Source organism: Mirounga angustirostris, unplaced genomic scaffold (genome assembly GCF_029215605.1).
Source record: "Mirounga angustirostris isolate CCGP_5_RB_7025 unplaced genomic scaffold, mMirAng1.0.hap1 SCAF_2, whole genome shotgun sequence".
Lineage (NCBI taxonomy): Eukaryota > Metazoa > Chordata > Mammalia > Carnivora > Phocidae > Mirounga > Mirounga angustirostris.
Genome location: NW_026991710.1, coordinates 79,761,433 through 79,780,779, shown reverse-complemented (window position 1 = coordinate 79,780,779; position 19,347 = coordinate 79,761,433). Strand labels below are relative to the sequence as shown.

The 19,347-nt window shown below is 35.5% G+C and overlaps 1 protein-coding gene and 1 pseudogene across 1 annotated transcript in view; one reads left to right on the top strand and one right to left on the bottom strand.

The window, feature by feature from the left end:
• The window catches only part of STPG2 (sperm tail PG-rich repeat containing 2), a 325,579-nt gene that overhangs the window by 41,880 nt on the left and 264,352 nt on the right, over positions 1–19,347 (top strand). The window lies entirely within an intron of this gene.
• The window catches only part of LOC123848888 (large ribosomal subunit protein eL37-like), a 52,925-nt pseudogene continuing 42,044 nt past the window's right edge, over positions 8,467–19,347 (bottom strand).

The window sequence follows — 19,347 nt, the reverse complement described above, 5'->3', positions numbered from 1 at the left end:
GCTTTTGTTTCACTAGCTTTTGGAGATGTATCTTGAAAGAAGTTGCTGTGGCCGATGTCAAAGAGGTTACTGCCTATGTTCTCTTCTAGGATTTTGATGGATTCCTGTCTCACATTGAGGTCTTTCATCCACTTTGAGTTTATCTTTATGTATGGTGTTAGAGAATGATCGAGTTTCATCCTTCTGCATGTGGCTGTCCAATTTTCCCAGTACCATTTATTGAAGAGACTGTCTTTTTTCCATTGCATGTTTTTTCCTGCTTTGTCAAAGATTATTTGACCATAGAGTTGAGGGTCCATATCTGGGTTCTCTATTCTGTTCCATGGGTCTATATGTCTGTTTTTGTGCCAGTACCATGCTGTCTTGGTGATCACAGCTTTGTAATATAGCTTGAAATCGGGGAACGTGATGCCCCCAGCTTTGTTTTTCTTTTTCAACATTTCCTTGGTGATTCGGGATCTTTTCTGATTCCATACAAATTTTAGGATTGTTTGTTCCAGCACTTTGAAAAATGTCATTGGAATTTTGATCAGGATGGCATTGAAGGTATAGATTGCTCTGGGTGGCAGAGACATTTTAACAATGTTTATTCTTCCAATCCATGAGCATGGAATATTTTTCCATCTTTTTGTGTCTTCTTCAATTTCTTTTATGAGTGTTTTGTAGTTCCTAGAGTATAGATCCTTTACCTCTTTGGTTAGGCTTATTCCGAGGTATCTTATGGTTTTTGGTGCTATTGTAAATGGAATCGTTTCTCTAATTTCTCTTTCTACAGTTGCGTTGTTAGTGTATAAGAAAGCAACTGATTTCTGTGCATTGATTTTGTATCCTGCCACATTACTGAATTGCTGGATGAGTTCTAGTAATTTGGGGGTGGAGTCTTTTGGGTTTTCCACATAAGGTATCATGTCATCTGCGAAAAGAGAGAGTTTTAGTTCTTCTTTGCCAATTTGAATGCCTTTTATTTCTTTTTGTAGTCTGAATACTGTTGCTAGGATTCTAGTACTATGTTGAACAATAGTGGAAAGAGTGGGCATCCTTGTCGTATTCCTGATCTTAAGGGAAAGGCTCTTAGCTTTTCCCCATTGAGGATGATATTCCCTGTGGGTTTTTCATAGGTGGATTTTTGAACTTGAGGAATGTTCCCTCTATCCCTATACTCTGAAGAGTTTTAATCAGGAAAGGATGTTGTATTTTGTCAAATGCTTTTTCTGCATCAATTGAGAGGACCATACGGTTCTTCTCCCTCCTCTTATTATTGTGTTCTATCACATTGATTGATTTACGAACGTTGAACCACCCTTGCATCCTGGGGATAAATCCCACTTGGTCGTGGTGGATGATCCTTTTAATGTATTGTTGGATCCTACTAGCTAGGATTTTGTTGAGGATTTTGGAATCCATATTCATCAGGGATATCGGTCTGAAATTCTCCTTTTTGATGGGGTCTTTGCTTTGTTTGGGGATTAAGGTAATGCTGGCCTCATAGAATGAGTTTGGAAGTTTTCCTTCTGTTTCTATTTTTTGAAACAGCTTCAGTAGAATAGGTATTATTTCTTCTTTGACTTTTTGGTATAATTCCCCAGGGAATCCATCAGGCCCTGGACTCTTGTTTTTGGGGAGGTTTTTGCTCACTGCTTCAATCTCGTTACTGGTTATTGGCCTATTCAGGTTGTCAATTTCTTCCTGTTTCAGTCTTGGCAGCTTATAGGTTTCCAGGAAGGCCTCCATTTCATCCAGATTGCTCAGTTTATTGGCATATCGTTGTTGATAATAATTTCTAATAATTGTTTCTATTTCCTTGATGTTAGTTGTGATCTCTCCCCTTTCATTCATAATTTTATTAATTTGGGTCCTTTCTCTTTTCCTTTGGATAAGTCTGGCCAGTGGTTTATCGATCTTATTAATTCTTTCAAAGAACCAACTTCTAGTTTCGTTGATCTGATCTACTGTGTTTCTGGTTTCTAATGCATTGATTTCTGCTCTTATTTTAATTATTTCTCTTCTAATGCGTGGCTTAGGCATCGTTTGTTGCTTTTTCTCTACTTCTTTAAGGTGTAGAGTTAGTTGGTGAATTCGGGATTTTTTCTATTTTTTTGAGTGAGGCTTGGATGGCTACGTATCTCCCCCTTAGGACTGCCTTTGCCGTATCCCATATGTTTTGGACCGATGTGTTTTTGTTCTCATTGATTTCTATGAATTGTTTGAGTTCTTCTTTGATTTCCTGGTTGACCCAAACATTCTTGAGCAGAGTGGTCTTTAGCTTCCAAGTGTTTGAATTTCTGCCAAATTTTTTCTTTTGATGGAATTCCAGTTTTAAAGCATTGTGGTCTGAGAATATGCAGGGAATAATCTCAATCTTTTGGTATCGTTGAGACCTGATTTGTGACCCAGTATGTGGTCTATTCTGGAGAAAGTTCCATGTGCGCTTGAGAAGAATGAGTATTCTGTTGTTTTAGGGTGGAATGTTCTGTAAATAGCTATGAGGTCCGTCTGGTACAATGTATATTCAAAGCCCTTGTTTCCATGTTGATTTTCTGCTTAGATGATCTGTCCCTTGCTGAGAGTAGAGTATTGAGGTCTCCTACAGTTAATGTATTGTTATCAATATGAGTCTTTATTTTGGTTAACAGTTGGCTTATGTAGATGGCTGCTCCCATGTTGGGGGCATAGATATTTACAATTGTTAGATCTTCTTGTTGGATAGACCCTTTAAGAATGATACAGTGTCCTTCTGTGTCTCTAGTTACAGACTTTAGTTTAAAATCTAATTTGTCTGATATAAGAATTGCTACCCCAGCTTTCTTTTGAGGTCCGCTGGCATGGAAGATGGATCTCCATCCCTTCACTTTCAGTTTGGATGTATATTTGGGTTCAAAATGAGTCTCTTGTAGACAGCATATGGATGGATCCTGTCTTTTTATCCAATCTGCAACCCTGTGCCATTTTATGGGAGCATTTAGGCCATTCACGTTGAGAGTGATTATTGAAAGATATGAATTAATTGTCATCATGTTGCCTGTGAAGATGTTGTTTTTATAGATTGTCCCTGTAAATTTCTGTTGTATATCACTCTTGGGATCCTTCTCCTTTTATAGATCCCCCCTTAATATTTCTTGCAGGGCCGGCTTAGTGGTCACATATTCTTTCAATTTCTGCTGGTCTTGGAAGCTCTGCATCTCTCCATCCATTCTAAATGACAGCCTTGCCGGATACAGTATTCTTGGCTGCTTGTTCTTCTCATTTAGTACCCTGAATATGTCTTGCCAGGCCTTTCTGGCTTGCCAGGTCTCTGTGGAGAGGTCTGACATTATTCTGATGTTCCTCCCTCTGTGTGGAAGGAATCTCTTCCCCCTAACTGCCCTTAAGATGGTTTCCTTGGTTCTAAGATTTACAAGTTTTACTATTACATGCCAGGGTGTTGGCCTGTTTTCCTTCATCTTGGGAGGGGTCCTCTCTGCCTATAGGACATGAATGTTTGTTTCATTCCCCAGATTAGGGAAGTTCTCAGCTACGATTTGCTCAAATACATCTTCTAGTCCCCTCTCTCTCTCCACTCCCTCCGGGATTCCAATTATTCTGACATTGGAATGCTTCATGGTGTCACTTATTTCTCTGATTCTATTTTCATGGATTCTGAGTTGTTTTTCCCTGGCCTCCTCTTTTCCCTTTTTATCTATTATATTGTCTTCCAGGTCGCTTAATTGTTCTTCTCCCTCAGTTACCCTAGCTGTTAGATTATCTAGATTGGATTGGATCTCATTGATAGCCTTTTTAAGTTTTGCCAGTTCAGCTTTCATTTCTGCCGTTAGAGACTCTATGTTGCCATTAATTGATTTCTCCATTCTAGCCATTATCTTCACAATAGCTAGCCTGAATTCCATCTCTCACATCTTGGTTATATCTGCATCCATTTGTAAATCTGCAGCATAAGTCATAATCTCTGAGTCTTTTCTATTTTGGGGGCTCTTCCTCCTAGTCATTCTGTTGATGGGTGTTTGAGGGAATGTATAGAGTCCAAATTATTGACCGGAATCCAAACAAGATGCACCTGTTTTCTTGGAACCTTAGGGTTGCTGGCCTCTTGTTTTCCCAGCCTGTCTTCTGTGGGAGGGGCCTGTCGCACTGTTATTCAGGCAACCCTGTTTGGGCAGAGTTGCCCTGCCCCCCCGTGGCAGGGGATGGGCTCAGCAGGAATCAGTTTTTGAGGCTTTTGTTCTCTGGTGGCTTTCCGTGGTGGCTTTCTGCGTCTCTTCCACGAGTCAGAGCAGAAGATACCGTTTCCAACCCTCTGCCTCAGAGCAGAGAGACCGCAGTCTGTTCTTCAGTGAGCCCTCCAGGCCACACTGTCTCTGTTTCTGTCCGTGCTGCTATAAACTGCAGCGTCCTGGGTTGCGCACCCCTCCGCAGCACTCCCAGTCCTGCCTCCAGGTCGGAGCCCGTCTCTGCCCTTTGTGCTTCTAAAACCGCCAGCCGCCCCCAGTTTGCAGGTGCGACCCCGCCGCTCCGGGATTCCGCCCCGGGGGCTGCCCTAAAATCCTTTCCCCGCTGCTATCATTTTGCGAGTCTGTGCCCCGTCCGCAGCGCGTGAGGTTGTCACTCACTGGTGGTGCAGGATCCCCATGGCCAGGTACCCTTCCGCTGCTATTTATCCTCCGATATCTTCCTGAGGAATCACAGCTCCCTGCTTCGTACCTCGAAACCAACCACCTGCGATATTCTGTTTGTAGAGATCCAGATCTTCTTACATCTCAGGCTGGTTTTGTGGGTGTTCAGCGTGGTCTGGTAGATATCCAGCTCAATTCCAGAGACCAGTTGAAATAGGGTCCCCTACTCCTCTGCCATCTTTCCTTCCCTCCCTTCATTACATTTTTTTATAGGTGTGTTTCAGTTTAATCTTTTGGAACTTGTAGGCAAATAAAACCATAGACTTTTTTTCCCCTTCAATATATTATTATATTTAAACATGAGAACCTGAACAATGGAATATTAGACAACTATAAAAAAGGATGAAATTTTGCCTTTTGTAATAACATGGATGGACTCGGTATTATGCTAAGTGAATTAAATCAGAGAAAGATAAATACCATATGATTTTACTCATTTGTGAAATCTAAAAAATAGAACTTATGAATAGGTAAACAACCAAAAAGCAGAATCAGACCTAAAAATACATAGAACAAACTGATGATTACCAGAGGAAAGGAGTATAGGAGGTTGGGAAAAATGGGTGAAGAAGAATGGGAGATAAAGGCTTACAGTTATGGAATGAATAAATTAGAATAAAAGGGACAGCATGGGGAGTATAGTTAATGATATTGTCATGTTGTATGGTGACAGATGATAGCTACTCTATTAATGTATAGAGAAACTGAATCACTAGATGTACATCTGAAACTAATATAACATTGTGTTTTCACTATATTCAAGTAAATAAAAAACCTTTAAGATTATAGAATAAACATTTTAAAATGGATCACTTAGAAAAGGATAAATAATTCTCAGCTGAAAAATCAGTGACTATTCACTAAGAATTTTCTCTGCATTTGATTTCCTTGGTCTTCCCCTGAATATCAATCAGCAATGAGAAATATTGTTTCTAGAAATGAAGAGACGCAGTAACAGAATAATACAATAGAATTGATTTTATAGAATTACAATTACAAATCTCAGACAGTATAAAAAGTGTTAATTTAGAACCATGAGAGATATAGTCTGTAGTTTTCTCTTCTTGTAATGTTTTTATTTTGGTATTAGGCTTATGCTGGCTTCATTGAATGAGTTGGGGGTATTCCCTCTGCTTCTATCCTTTGAAAGAGTTTATAGAAATTGATATAATGTGTTCCTTAAATGTTTGATGAAATATACTGGTGAACCCACCTGGGCTTGGTACTTTCCTTTTTTAGAAGGTTATTAATTACTGATTCAATTTTTAAAATAGATATAGCCTATTTGGATCATTTGCTTTTTTCTTGTGTGAGTTTGGGAAGATTGAGTCGTTCAAGCAATTGGTCCAATTTATCTGACTTATCAAATGTATGGGCATAGAGTTCATAGTATTCCTTTATTATTCTTTTAATGTTTATGGGATCTGTAGTGATGTCCCCTCCTTCATTTCTGATATTAGTAATTGTGTCCTCTCTTTTTTTCTTAGTTTACCTGGCTAGAGACTTATAGATTTGCTTGATCTTTTCAAAGACCCAGTTTGGTTTCATTGATTTTCTCTATTCATTTTTATGAATTTTATTGATATCTGTATCAATTTTATTGATTTCTTCTCTAATTCTACTTTTTTTTTTTTTTTGCCTACTTTCAATTTAATTTGGTCTTCTTTTTTATTTTCCTAAGTTGGAAACTTAGATTTTCATATGTGCTTTTATTGCTATAAATAATATCAATTATATCTATTTGATTGATGGTGTTATTGATTCCAACTATGTCTTTACTGATTATATTGTATTATATTATTATTATATTTATTATTATATGCCTGCTAATCTGTCCATTTCTGAGAAAGGGGTGTTGAAGTCTTCAACTGTGATAGTGGATTCATTTATTTCTACTTGCAGTCCTATCAGTTTTCCTCATATAGTTTGCTGCTTTGTTGTTAAGCACATACACATTGAGAATTGTTATGTCTTCTTGGAGAACTGACCTCTTTATCATTATGTAATGATCTTCTTTAGCCCTGATAATCTTCTTTGCTTTGAAGTCTGTACTGTTTAAAATTAATATATCTACTCTTGCTTTGTTTTGATTAGTGTTAGCATGGTATGTTTTTCTCCACTTGCTTTCAATTTATATTTGTCTTTATATTTAAAGTGGTATTCTTATAGATAGCAAGACTACTATACAAATCTTTTATAGTGGGTCTTATTTGTTGATCCACTTTGACAATCTCTCTGTTTTATTGGTGAATTTAGACCATTGACATTCAAGGATTATTGATATAGTTGGATTAATATCTACCACATTTGTTACTGTTTTCTATCTGATGCCCTTGTTTTTTGCTCCTATTTTTATCATGCATTCTTTTTCTGCCTTTTGTGTGGTTCTCATCTGTTTTTGCCTTCTATTTTCTTTATTCATTGGAGCACTTAGTATATTAATCCTACTTGTTTTAAGTTCCCCATCTGATGATGGCACTCTCCCTGCCATGTTTGGCTCTGGTGCTTGCCCTGTTTCTTCTAATTTTTTGCTTTTTAATATTTGTTGTAATTTTCTCTTAATAACTGGATGTCTTAATTTGTTTAGGTTACTAGAACAGAATAGCATAGATTGGATGGCTTATAAATAAGAGAAATTTATTCCTTATAGCTCTGGAAGTGTGGGAAGTCCAAGATGAGGTGCCAGCAGATTCAGTTCTATTGAGGACTCACTTCCTGGTTCAGAGGTCATCTTTTTGCTGTGTCTTTACATGGTGGAAAGGGTAGGGAGCTATCTTGGATGCCTTTTTTTTTTTTTTTTTTAAATAAGGACACTAATCCCATTCATCAGAGCTCTGCACTCATGAGTTAATCACTTCCCAAAGGTGAAACCTCCAAAAACCATCATATTGGGAGAAAAGGTTTAACATGAATTTCAGGGGATATAAACATTCAGTCTATTAGGTAAAGGAACTGTTGTAAATACGCCTTTTATAATATGGTGGTAAGGTATGGGGAAGGGGAAGAGTTCTATAGTTCTATGATTAGCTCTCAGTGTCTTAGGGAGCCTGTGCCTCTGAACTGGACTCTGAACTTCAGAAGTGTTTCTCAGTTTTTCCTCTCTTAGCTGGGTTAGAATGGCCAGTGTGGGCTGGAGTTAGGTATTTCCTTTGTCTTATATATGGAAGGCTAGAGGTGCCTGGAACTGGGCATTTCACTTCCCTAGGTCTATTATGTACTGACAATTCTCTAGTAGGTTGGGCTCTGGTTAGTTTGATTTTCATGAGAGCTTGCTCTGGTATATTTCAAAAACGTTTCCTTTCCCTCTTCCCCTGCCAGATGCGTGAAAGGGTTTTTCTCCAGTATTTACTGTGAGAACCTAGTTGAGCTCCTGGAAGTAAATTAGAATTATGGAGTCCTCCCCTATGATGGGGCCCATGGAGTTTTTAACTCTTAGACTTGTCTGCACTGAGACTCCAGCAGTTCTTCAGTTATAGTTTTGGTATTCCTATACTGGCACTGGTTTCCACAGTGTTTTCTACTTTTAAATCTCTGCTATGGTAAGCTGTGATGACCTGTATTCACTTGTCTGTCTCTCCAATCTTGTGGGCTGTGGTTTGTCCTGTGTTTTTTGATCTCTCATGGATCTAAAAAGAGTTTGATTTTACATTCTATTCAGGTTTCTACTTGTTAGGGAGGAGTAGCAATATCCAAGTTCCTTATGTGTGGAACTGGAAACTGGAATTTAGGAAATTAGGTATTTTGTTTTTGTTTTTGTTTTAAACCAGAACATTTATTGTATGACTAATTGTTGAAATCCTTAAGATGAACTAGATGGTGCAACAGCTGCCTTCTTGGGTGTAGGTGTTGTTTCTTCACAAAATCCATGCCTGAATCTGTGGTATACAACTTTTGGGGACCTCGTTTGACCAGTCCTAGTGGTATTTCATCTTTTAGCCTTGGCACTCCAGTTATTCTCTCTCTTCTGCTTGGCAGGGTAGCAACATTTGCAACAGGTCTACTTCTGAAGATGTGGTAGGGCTGAGGGCCATAGTAGTGGAATAATGTGTACTTCTTATTGTGATGCTTTCCAAATGATGAGTCCCCTTTGTTATCTTGTTTCTATGGTTGAGACCAAAGAGTGGAAATGAATCTTTTAAACATAAAGTATTTTCTGGAAGTCACATCAATAAGATGGTGAAATAGGAGTCCCAACACTTATTTCCCTCCATAAAAAAATAGTAACAAACAATAAACAACTACATACTGATGAAAATAGCTCTGGGAGAGCTTAGAGTACAATAAAGAAGCTACAGAAACCCTTAGGAGCTCAAAACTCAGGATGGCCACATAGAAAAGTTTAAGAGGCATTTTACCTGCTTCACACCATCCCTCAGTCCATCATAGTTTGATGCCAAGAAGGATCCCAATGTGTAATTTCCCACCATGCATGAATGGAGAGGAGGAGGACACTAGCAGCCCTTGTCACCACTCTGGACATCTGAAACTTATGCTACTGAGGATACCTGTAGTCTTCACTGATGCTTAAGCCAGCCAATGGAGCTGCCTGGAGTCCATGCCATTGTGCCTCCCCCTGGAGAAGGAGGCATCACAGTTCCTCCATTCTTCCAGGGCTGGAGCTGCCACTCATGTCCCATAACTATGTACACACCCAAGACCCTGGCTCTGTGGCAGCTGTATGTGTACCCATCTTGGACACCAGCACCAACACTGCAGCAAGTATACTCCTGTACTGGACCCAGCTCCAAGAGTTGAATAAAATGTGAAGTTTAACAGAGATAGAAATCACAAAAAAAGAACTAAACAGAAATTCTGGAGCCGAAGAATACAATGAATGAAAAGAAAAATGCAATAGAGAGCTTCAATAGTAGACTCATTCAAGTAGAAGAAGGAATCTGTCAACTCAGAGAAAGTTCGTTTGCAATTATCCAATCAGAGGATAAAAAAGATGAGAGAATGAAAAAGAGTGAGGAAATCTTACACCATTTATAGGACATCATGAAAGAATCAACATATGCACTTTGGGAGTCTCAGAAGGAGAAGAGAGAGAAAGGAACAGAAAGAAATAATGTCTGAAAACTTCCCAAATCTTTGGAGGGAAGTGGTCATCAATATTCATGAAGCTCAAAGGTCCTGAAATAGGATCAACCCAAAGATTGCACTGACACATTATATTTAAATTGTGAAAAGTCAATGACAAAGAGAATTTTTAATGCAGTAAGAGAAAAGTGATTCATCACATCTAAGACTCTCCCCTCCCCAAACTGTTTCCCAAGAATATAAGTTGATTTCTCAGTAGAAAGCTTGCGTCCAGTAGAGGGTAGGAAGACGTATTCAAAATACTGAAAGAAACCACTTCCATATAAGAATACTATACTCAGAAATATTGTTCCTTAAAAATGGAGAGAAAATGTCTTTCCCAGACAAAGAATAACTGAGAATTTGTTACTCTTAGACCTGCCTTACAAGATATGCTTAATGGATTTCTTCAAATTAAAATGAAAACATGCTAAATATGAGCATGAAATCTCATAGGTAAAAGTAAATCTATAGGGGCACCTGGGTGGCTCAGTCATTAAGGTTCTGCCTTTGGCTCAGGTCATGATCCCAGGGTCATGGGATCGAGCCCTGCATTGGGCTCCCTGCTCCATGGGAAGCCTGCTTCTCCCTCTCCCCCTGCTTGTGTTCCCTCTCTCACTGTGTCTCTCTCTGTCAAATAAATAAAATCTTTAAAAAAAAGTAAATATATAAACATACATAGGTGAATGTAATAGTAAAGATGACTTGTAAATTGCTTTAACTTAATGTGAAAGTCAATAGGTAAAAATATTTTTTAATGGTACACAGTATAAAAAGAAACTGTCTACAAGAGTACAAACTGTATGTGTATATGGAAGTAATAAAAGATTAGTGTTTTTATATGTGGTTGAAGTTATCAAAATAAAATGGAAGGTCATAATTACAAGATATTTTAGGCAACTCTTGAGCTAATCATGAAAAAAAAATTGTAATAGGTACATAAAAGAGAAAGGGAAAAAAAACCAAAACAAATCAAATCAAGTAACAAAGTAACACAAGAGAAGAAAAGAAAGACTAAACAATTATAAGACACAAAACAATTTTTAACAATGGCAATAGTAAATTTCTCACTTATCAATAATTACCTTAAATGTAAATGCATTAAATTTGCCAATCAAAAGGCCTATAGTGCCTGAATGTATAAAAAAAAAAACAAAACAAGATCCAGTGATATTCTGTCTATAAGAGACACACTTTAGAATTAAAGACACACATAGGCCAAAAGTGAAGGGATGAGAAAAGGTGTTTCATGCAAACGATGATCAAAAGAAAGCTGGGTTGGCTATATGTATGTCAGAAATAATAGAATTTAAATTTAAAATGTCTCTTTTGGCAAAGGTCAATATATAATGATCAAAGGGTCACTTCAACAGAAAGATATAACAATTGTAAATGCATTCAGTATCAGTATACTTAAATATATAAAACAAATATTGACAGATCTTAAGGCAGAAATTGACAGCAATACAAAATAGTAAGGGTCTACAATATTCCACTTTTAATAATGGATAGAACATCCAGACAGAAAATCCATACAAAAATAGCTGACTTAAACAATATTATAGACCAAATGGATCTAACTGACCTATGCAGAAATTTCTACCCAAGAGCAGAATACACAGTCTACTCAAAGGTACACTGAATATTCTCCAGGATAGATCTCATGAAAGGTCATGAAACAAGTCTTAACAGATTTAAGAACATCAAAATCACTCCAAGTATCTTTTCTGATCACAGTGGAATAAAAATAGAAATCAGGAATGGCAAGAAAATGGGAAAATTTACAAATATGTAGAAACTAAACAATTCTCTTAAGAATCATTGGGTCAAACAAGTATCTATCAATAGATGAAAAAGAAATACAATACGTGCACGTGCATGCACATGCACACACACACACACACACTGGAATATTACTCAGCCATAAAAAGAATGAAATCTTGCCATTTGCAACAACATAGATGGACCTAGAGAGTTAAATGCTAAGTGAAATTAAGTCAGAGAAAGACAAATACCATATGATTTCATTCATATGTGGAATTTAAGAAACAAATTAAAAAAAGAAACAAAAACATAGACTCTTATAGACAGAGAACAAACTGGTGGTTGCCTGAGAGGAGGTGGGTGGGGGGATGGGTGAAATAGGTAAAAAGGGATTAAGAATATACTTGATGAGTGCTGAGAAATATATAGAATTGTTGAATTACATCATACACCTGAAAGTAATATAACACTGTATGTTAATTACACTTGAATGAAAAAAGTCCTTTAAAAATGAAAAAGAAAGTAAAAGGAAAAATCATTGAGTCAAAGAGGAAATCAAAAGGAAGTTTAAAAGGTATTTTGAAACAAACAAAAACAACATACCAAATCTATGGACTGCAGCAAAAGCTAAGAGGGAACTTTTAGTGAATAATGCTTATATTAAAGCAGAAGAAAGATATCAAACAAATTAACTTTACACCACAAGGAACTAAAAAACAAGAACAAACCAAGCCCAAATTAACCAAAGGGAGGAAATGATAAAGATTAGAGCAGAAGTGAGTCAAATGGAGAACAACAAAAAAGAATGAAACATTTGAATTGGTGTTTTAAAAGATAAAATTGACAAACTATAGACTAAGAAAAAGAGAGAAAAGACTCATAAATAAAATCAGATGAAAGAGTAAACATTTCACTGGATACCTCAGGAGGAAAAAAAGAGGATTGTAAGGGACTATTATGAACAACTATACCAACAAACTGGACAGCCTACAAGAAATGAATAAATTCCTGGAAACATACAACCTAGCAAAACAATTAGGAAGAAATAGAAAGCCTGAACAGACCAGTAACAAGGAGCCTGAATCAGTAATAAATCTCTTAACAAAGAAAAGCCCAGGACCTAATATCTTCATGGGTAAATTTTACCAAACATTCAAAGAAGTTTTAATACCAATCCTTAAATTCTTCTAGAAAGTAGAAGAGGGAATGCTTCCAAACTCATTTTATGTGGCTAGCATCACCCTGATACCATAACCAGGCAGACACTCCAAGAAAAGAAAACTGTAAGCCAATATTCCTGAAGAACATTGTTGTAAAAATCCTTAATAAAATGTTAACTGTTGAATAAAAAATCTAACAGTGCATTTAAAGGATCATACACCATGGCCAAGTGTGATTTATCCCAGGGATGCAAGGGTGGTTCTAACTTTATGTAGTTTGCCTCCTTTTCCTTTAAAAATCAACTCTGTGAAAACAGTTTTGATAAAGTAAGAATATATGAGGTATCAAAGAACATTTATAATGAAAGGAGATAATATGAACATGATATTTTCTTCATAGTATAATATAAAACTAATAAATGTTTTGTTCAAAGTGATTTTTTCCCACAACTTTTTCCATGAGACTATCCTGACCTACATAGTAATAATAAAATAATTTTTCATTTCTTTACCCTATAAATAGTATGAGGAATAAGGTCTTAAGATGAATGAACTAGTTGAATAGGATCTTAATTGTACATGGCATTTCTCAATGCTTTTTTGTCTCTTCAAATATCTGCTTCTAATATGGAGAAATTTTTAACTTACATTTTGAGGTAACAAGGGAAGATGGAGTTTTTTTCCATTTTTTAAAATCTAATTTTTTTGGCTTATATAATGCTAAATGGTAATTTCTCAATGATTGTTAGACTGGATTTGGAACATAACATTTTGTAGTCCCTCTCCCACAACTTAAGAGCAGTTGCAAGAAGTATGATTTGGGAAAGTTGATAAATTTGGTGTGGGATAGGCTGACTAGCTTCATTCCATTTTTTTGTTTCTTTAAATTCAGCTGATGCACTGACTCCTACAATAGATGGTACATAAAGATTAGTTATAGGTAGTGCTTCCTTAAAACTCTCTAGATTGCTCTTTACTTATATGGAGCCCATTGCTCTTTCTCTTGTTTCCCTCGATCTCACTCAGATTTCTGGCTTATATTTACACATTCATACTCCTCTTTTTGGCATATTAGGCTTTGGCTTCCCTCTATGGTTTTTATGTTTTCACATCTTTACAAAGTTCTTTCTCTGAACTCTCTAGGTCTGGCTAATCCAGGGCATTCCCTTCCCTTTACTTCTGTAGAAGGGGAAATTAACACATACCAGAAGAGAGGGTGTAGTCTTGTCAGATTTGTTTCTCAACATATACTTTTTTTCCTTGTCATTTAGAGTTTATTTCAAAATGCACTTATTTTTGATTTTGACTTGGTTAGATTTTAGTTCTTTTATTTCTCCAGAAAGGGTTTCTCTAATATCTTCCATGCTTTTTTCAAGCCCAGCTACTATCTTTAAAATCATCATTCTGAACTCTAGTTGCAACATCTTACTAATGTCCGTATTGATTAGGACCCTGGCAGTCGGTACTGCCTCTTGTCCTTTTTTTTGAGGTGATTTTTTCCATCTTGTCATTTTGTCCAGAGGAGAATAGAAGAATGAGAGAACAAAATGCTAACAGGGTAACAACGTCCCCAGAGAAATACACACTAAACAAATCAGAAGAGACCTGAAAACGGGGGAAAAGAAAGGGAAAGAAAAAAAAAAAAAGAAAAAAAAAGAAAAAGATAAAAACAAAAACAAACAAACAAACAAAAAACCCAGAATATGATCAAATATGATCAGGCTGGTGCACAGATCAGTGCCACACACTAGATTTTGGGCGTATTTTGGGAGGCACTTTCTTCTAACAGAAGAATTTTTTAAAACAGAAAACAGAATTTTTAAAAAAATTTTAAAGAAAGAAAAATTTACATATGTACAAAAATAAGGGTTAATACGATGAAGGGATGGAATATGACTGTAAAGATGAAAACTATAAAAGATTTTATAAAAGGAATTGATAAGTTGGTTGAAAAAAGAAAGAAGAGGATAAAAAAAAAAAAAGGAGAGAATGTGATCAGGCAGGAGACCAGAACAAAGCCATACGCTAGAGATTTAGGGTATATTTTGGTCTGTTAGAAGAAACTGTATCCCCAAATTTTAAAGAGAGAACAACTTATATATATATATATATATATATACCAAAAATAAGGTTAACTACTATGAAGGGATAGAATATGATTCTAAAAATGAAAAATAAAAAAGATTTTTTAAAAAAGGATTGATAAGATGTTGGTTGAAAAAGGAAAAAGAAAAATTCAAAAAAAAAAAAGTTAAAAAAAAAATTAACTTTGAAAGACTAAAGAATCATGGGAAAAAAGCCATGAATTCTACGTGCAGTATTCCCCTAGTGCTGGAGTTCTGCCATTCTCATTGATCAGTAAACTTGGTCTTGGCTGTTCTTGCTGATCTATTGGGGGAGGGGCCTGTTGCCATGGTTCCCAAATGTCTTTGCTGGAGGTGGAATTGCCCCGCCCTTGCGGTCTGAGCTAAGTAATATGCTCGGGTTTGTTCCCGGGAGCTTTTGTTCCTTGAAAGCTTTCCGTACAGCTTTGGAGGAGAGTGAAAATGGCGGCCTCCCAATCTCCGACCCGGAAGAGCCAAGAACTTGGGCCGCACTCCTCAGTGCGCCTCCAGAGAAAAGCAGTCAATCACTCCCATCTACCCGGTCTCTGGCTGCATTCCATGCTCACCCAGCCAGTTTGAATTTAGAAGTTTGCTTTGTTTTTTATATTTTTATTGTTATATTAATCACCATACATTACATCATAAGCTTTTGATGTAGTGTTCCATGATTCATTGTTTGCATATAACACCCAGTGCTCCATTCAGTACGTGCCCTCTTTAATACCCATCACCAGGCTAGCCCATCCCCCCACCCCCTCCCCTCTAGAACCCTCCATTTGTTTCGCAGAGTCCACAGTCTCCCATGGTTCCTCTCCCCCTCTGATTTCCCCCCCTTCATTTTTCCCTTCCTGCTATCTTCTTTTTTTTTTTTTTTTAACATATAATGTATTATTTGTTTCAGAGGTACAGGTCTGTAATTCAACAGTCTTACACAATTCACAGCACTCACCATGGCACTTCAGGGATCATTTCTATAGTTTGCTTTGTTTTTTAAAAACAGCTCTCTTGAGATACAGTTCTCATATCATAATTCATCCATTTAAAGTACATAATTGAATGGTTTAGAGTATTCACAGAGTTGTGCAACCATCACCACAATCAATTTTAGAGCAGTTAACTCACCCCGACTAGCAGTCACTCCTTTTTTATTCCAGTCCTGCCAATTGTAGGCAATCATTAATCTATTTCTGGCTCTGTAGACTTGCTTATCTGGACATTTGATATAAATGGAATCATGCAATATTTGTCCTTTTGTGACTGACTTCTTTTACTTGGCATCATTTTTTCCATGTTGTAGCATGTATAATATTTCATTTTTTTATAGCTCAATATTCCATTACATGGATATACCATATTTTGTTTATCCATTTTATCAGTTGATGGACATTTGGGTCGATTATACTTTTTGGTTAAGAATAAAAATAAGTATAATACTATGCTAAACGAAAGCATAAGAATGAGCATAAAAATAATTGTGCTATGAACATTCATATATAAGTCATTGCGTGGGTATATGTTTTCATTTCTCAGGGGTGTATACCTGAGAGTGGAATTGTTGGATAATACCATAAATCTTATGTTTTAACTTTTTGTGGAACTATTTTACAAGCAGCTGCACTATTTTACATTAGTGTAAAATGAAGGTTTCAATTTCTCCACATCTTTGCAATGCTTGCTATTGTTTATCTTTCTGATTATAGCCATCCTAGTTGCTGTGAAGTGGTATATCATTGTGGTTTTGATTTGCATTTCTCTAAAAACTATTGATATTGACTATTTTTTCATATACTTGTTGGCCCTTTGTATATTTTCTTCAGAGAAATGTCTAGTTAGACTCTTTGCCCTTTTTAAAATAGATTATCTTTTTTATTGTTGACTTGTAAAAGTTCTGCAAATTTGCTTTGCTTTTTTTTGATTTATGATTAATTTGAATAACATTATTTCTTATATATGGAATCTTTAAAAAAATGCTTATCTTATGTACGCAATTGAACCATTGTTTCTAAAGGATAGGAATCTTTCATTCTGCTTGTTTTTTGATATATCTATAGTTAGTGGAGTGAGGATAATGTTTATTAATGCTTTTTGAATAAATTGATTACAGATCTGAAAAATGGGCAGTTTTATTTTAAAAATTTGAATTTAGAGAAAGAATTCTTAGGTTTTTTTCTAAACTGCCTTAGAAGAATGTTTTAAAGCAGTAAAATAATTAAATAAGTAGTCTAGTGTCTTTGGATTTAAGCATTTTCTGATGATACAACAAAATATAATATGAATATAATATTTTAATGAACAATTGCAAGTTTTAAAAAATTTATCATATTCTTGAGATCTATCTAATTCTGTTGTATATGCAGTGTTGTTTCAGTACATCTTTTGAATATATTATGGTGCTCTACTGAGAACTTCTGTTAAAAAACACAAAATTAACTTTTATTCAACCTGAATATTTTCCACAGGAATTTTTCTTGCTTTTGACAATGGAAATTCTTTTTAGTATCTTCCTTAACACTAATGAAGTCCTTAATATACAAAGACATTTAACAATAGTTTCTGTTGAAGTTCTTTGATTTGGAAATACAAAATTTATGGAATTCCTATAATAGCTTCTTATCAGTTAAAAAACTGAGTAAAATTTCAGTAGGTGGCGCCAATATTTTGGATTTTTATGGACGTAAACTACTAATTCATTTCCCATATTCATTAAAACAAATGTTTAAAAATTATGTGGCAAGATTTGAAAATTTGCCTTGTAGTTCTTCTGAGTAAACCTAAAGTGGAAATTTTAATTTTTGTAAGTTCTGCTAAATGGAAATAACTTAGCAGTAGGTATATTAAAGTGTTATTTGAATTTGGGTTACAAAATAAGTTATAGAGCTGTCATTTCTCTTCATTTATTGATATAAATTTATGAAAGCTGTTAGAATTTTAAAAGTTACAATTGAAAGGTGTAACTTATAAACTAGGTTTTTCTCTGGATTAGTAGATTACCTAAAAATAATTTATTTATTGTAAGTAGATCATAAGTAGATCTAGCACTCGAGTAGAAAGGTGTAGTTTCAAGTAAGTAAAAATATGCTTATAAACATTAATAAGGACATAAGAGACAGAAACAATATATAGATTTGGTGATTATTTTTTGAAGCTTGTCAATATATCATTACTAATGGTTTTCTTTTATGGATGGATTGTTTCCTTATTTATGATGCAAAAATTTTACCTTTTCACTTATCATTGCTAGTCTTTAATATTTCTTAAATTACCTGATTGGTTGCCAGTATAACAAGTACTTGGCAATTTACTGCAGTTAGTAATATGTAGTGGTGGCCTCAAAGAACTTGAATTTGAGGATAAACAAAGATTTAGAAAGACTTACACACAAATGTGTTTTTCTCCCCCAAACACAAATTAGTTGTTTGCATAATGGCTACTGTACCTAAAAGTTGGAATGCTCACTTTTTTTATTTTCTAAGATAACTTTTCCGATTTTTAAATTATGGGTTTCAAAGAGGAAAGAAAATGTGTCAAAATGGGAGGAAAGGATTGAATTATTAAAAGACTAATGGACAAAATTACGTGTGGGAAAAGGAGTGAGTAACAGGTTTGGAAACATTTATTTATTGCTCAGTGATTATCTTTGGAAGAGCGTCTGATATTTTCAAGTCTAATTGTAAAATGGTTTGTACTATTATTAATGACTCTTATGTACTGAAGTCACTCATTTGTGGTAAATTTTTAAGAATTATATAAATAAATAAAGCATTCTTAGATTTATTACTGATTTAGTGGTGAAGAGTTCAGGCTTTAGAATCACACGGCAGTTTTTTGCTCCATCATATAGTAGTTGTGTGACCTTGGGCAAGTTATTTTGCCACTTTAAGCTTAAATATTTTTCCTTCTGGATTTCTAAAATATGAATAATATCTACAAAATGTTATTGTGAAAATCCAATGAGGTGTAATCATATATACACACATATAGCTTAACACTATCTGACATTTGTTAACACTCATTAAGTTATACATATTACTATTACTCTTTTAATGGATATTTATTGAATACTTACTCCATGTTGTGGGTAGAAAGATGATGAATACTACAGAGGTTTTTAAGGAGTTCACACTTTGATGGAAGATACAAAAATGTAAAAAATTTACAATATTCAAATCAGGTACAGTGGACTTCAGGAGAGAAACTCATTGTTTCTTCTTAGAGGATGGCAGAAGTCAGGAAAGGGTTTCAAAGTATGTTTGGGTTATGTTTTGAAGGATGGGTAGTTATTTGTCTGGATGGAATAGAACCTTGCAGGCAAAGAGAATGTGCAAAGCCATGAAAATTTGAGGAAAGCAGTTTTTATTTTTATCTGTAGGTGATGATGAACCAGTAAATATTTTAAGCAGGAAACAGCTTTGTGATTTTAGAAAAATAGGACAGTTAAGTATGAGTCAAATGTATGGGATGTGGGGAAAGGGAGAGAAGGAGTCATAAGGTGATGCGTAGTGATTCACATTGTGAATGCCTGTATTAAGATAGTGAAATGAGCCTAGAAATGAGGGGAAAATGACATATATT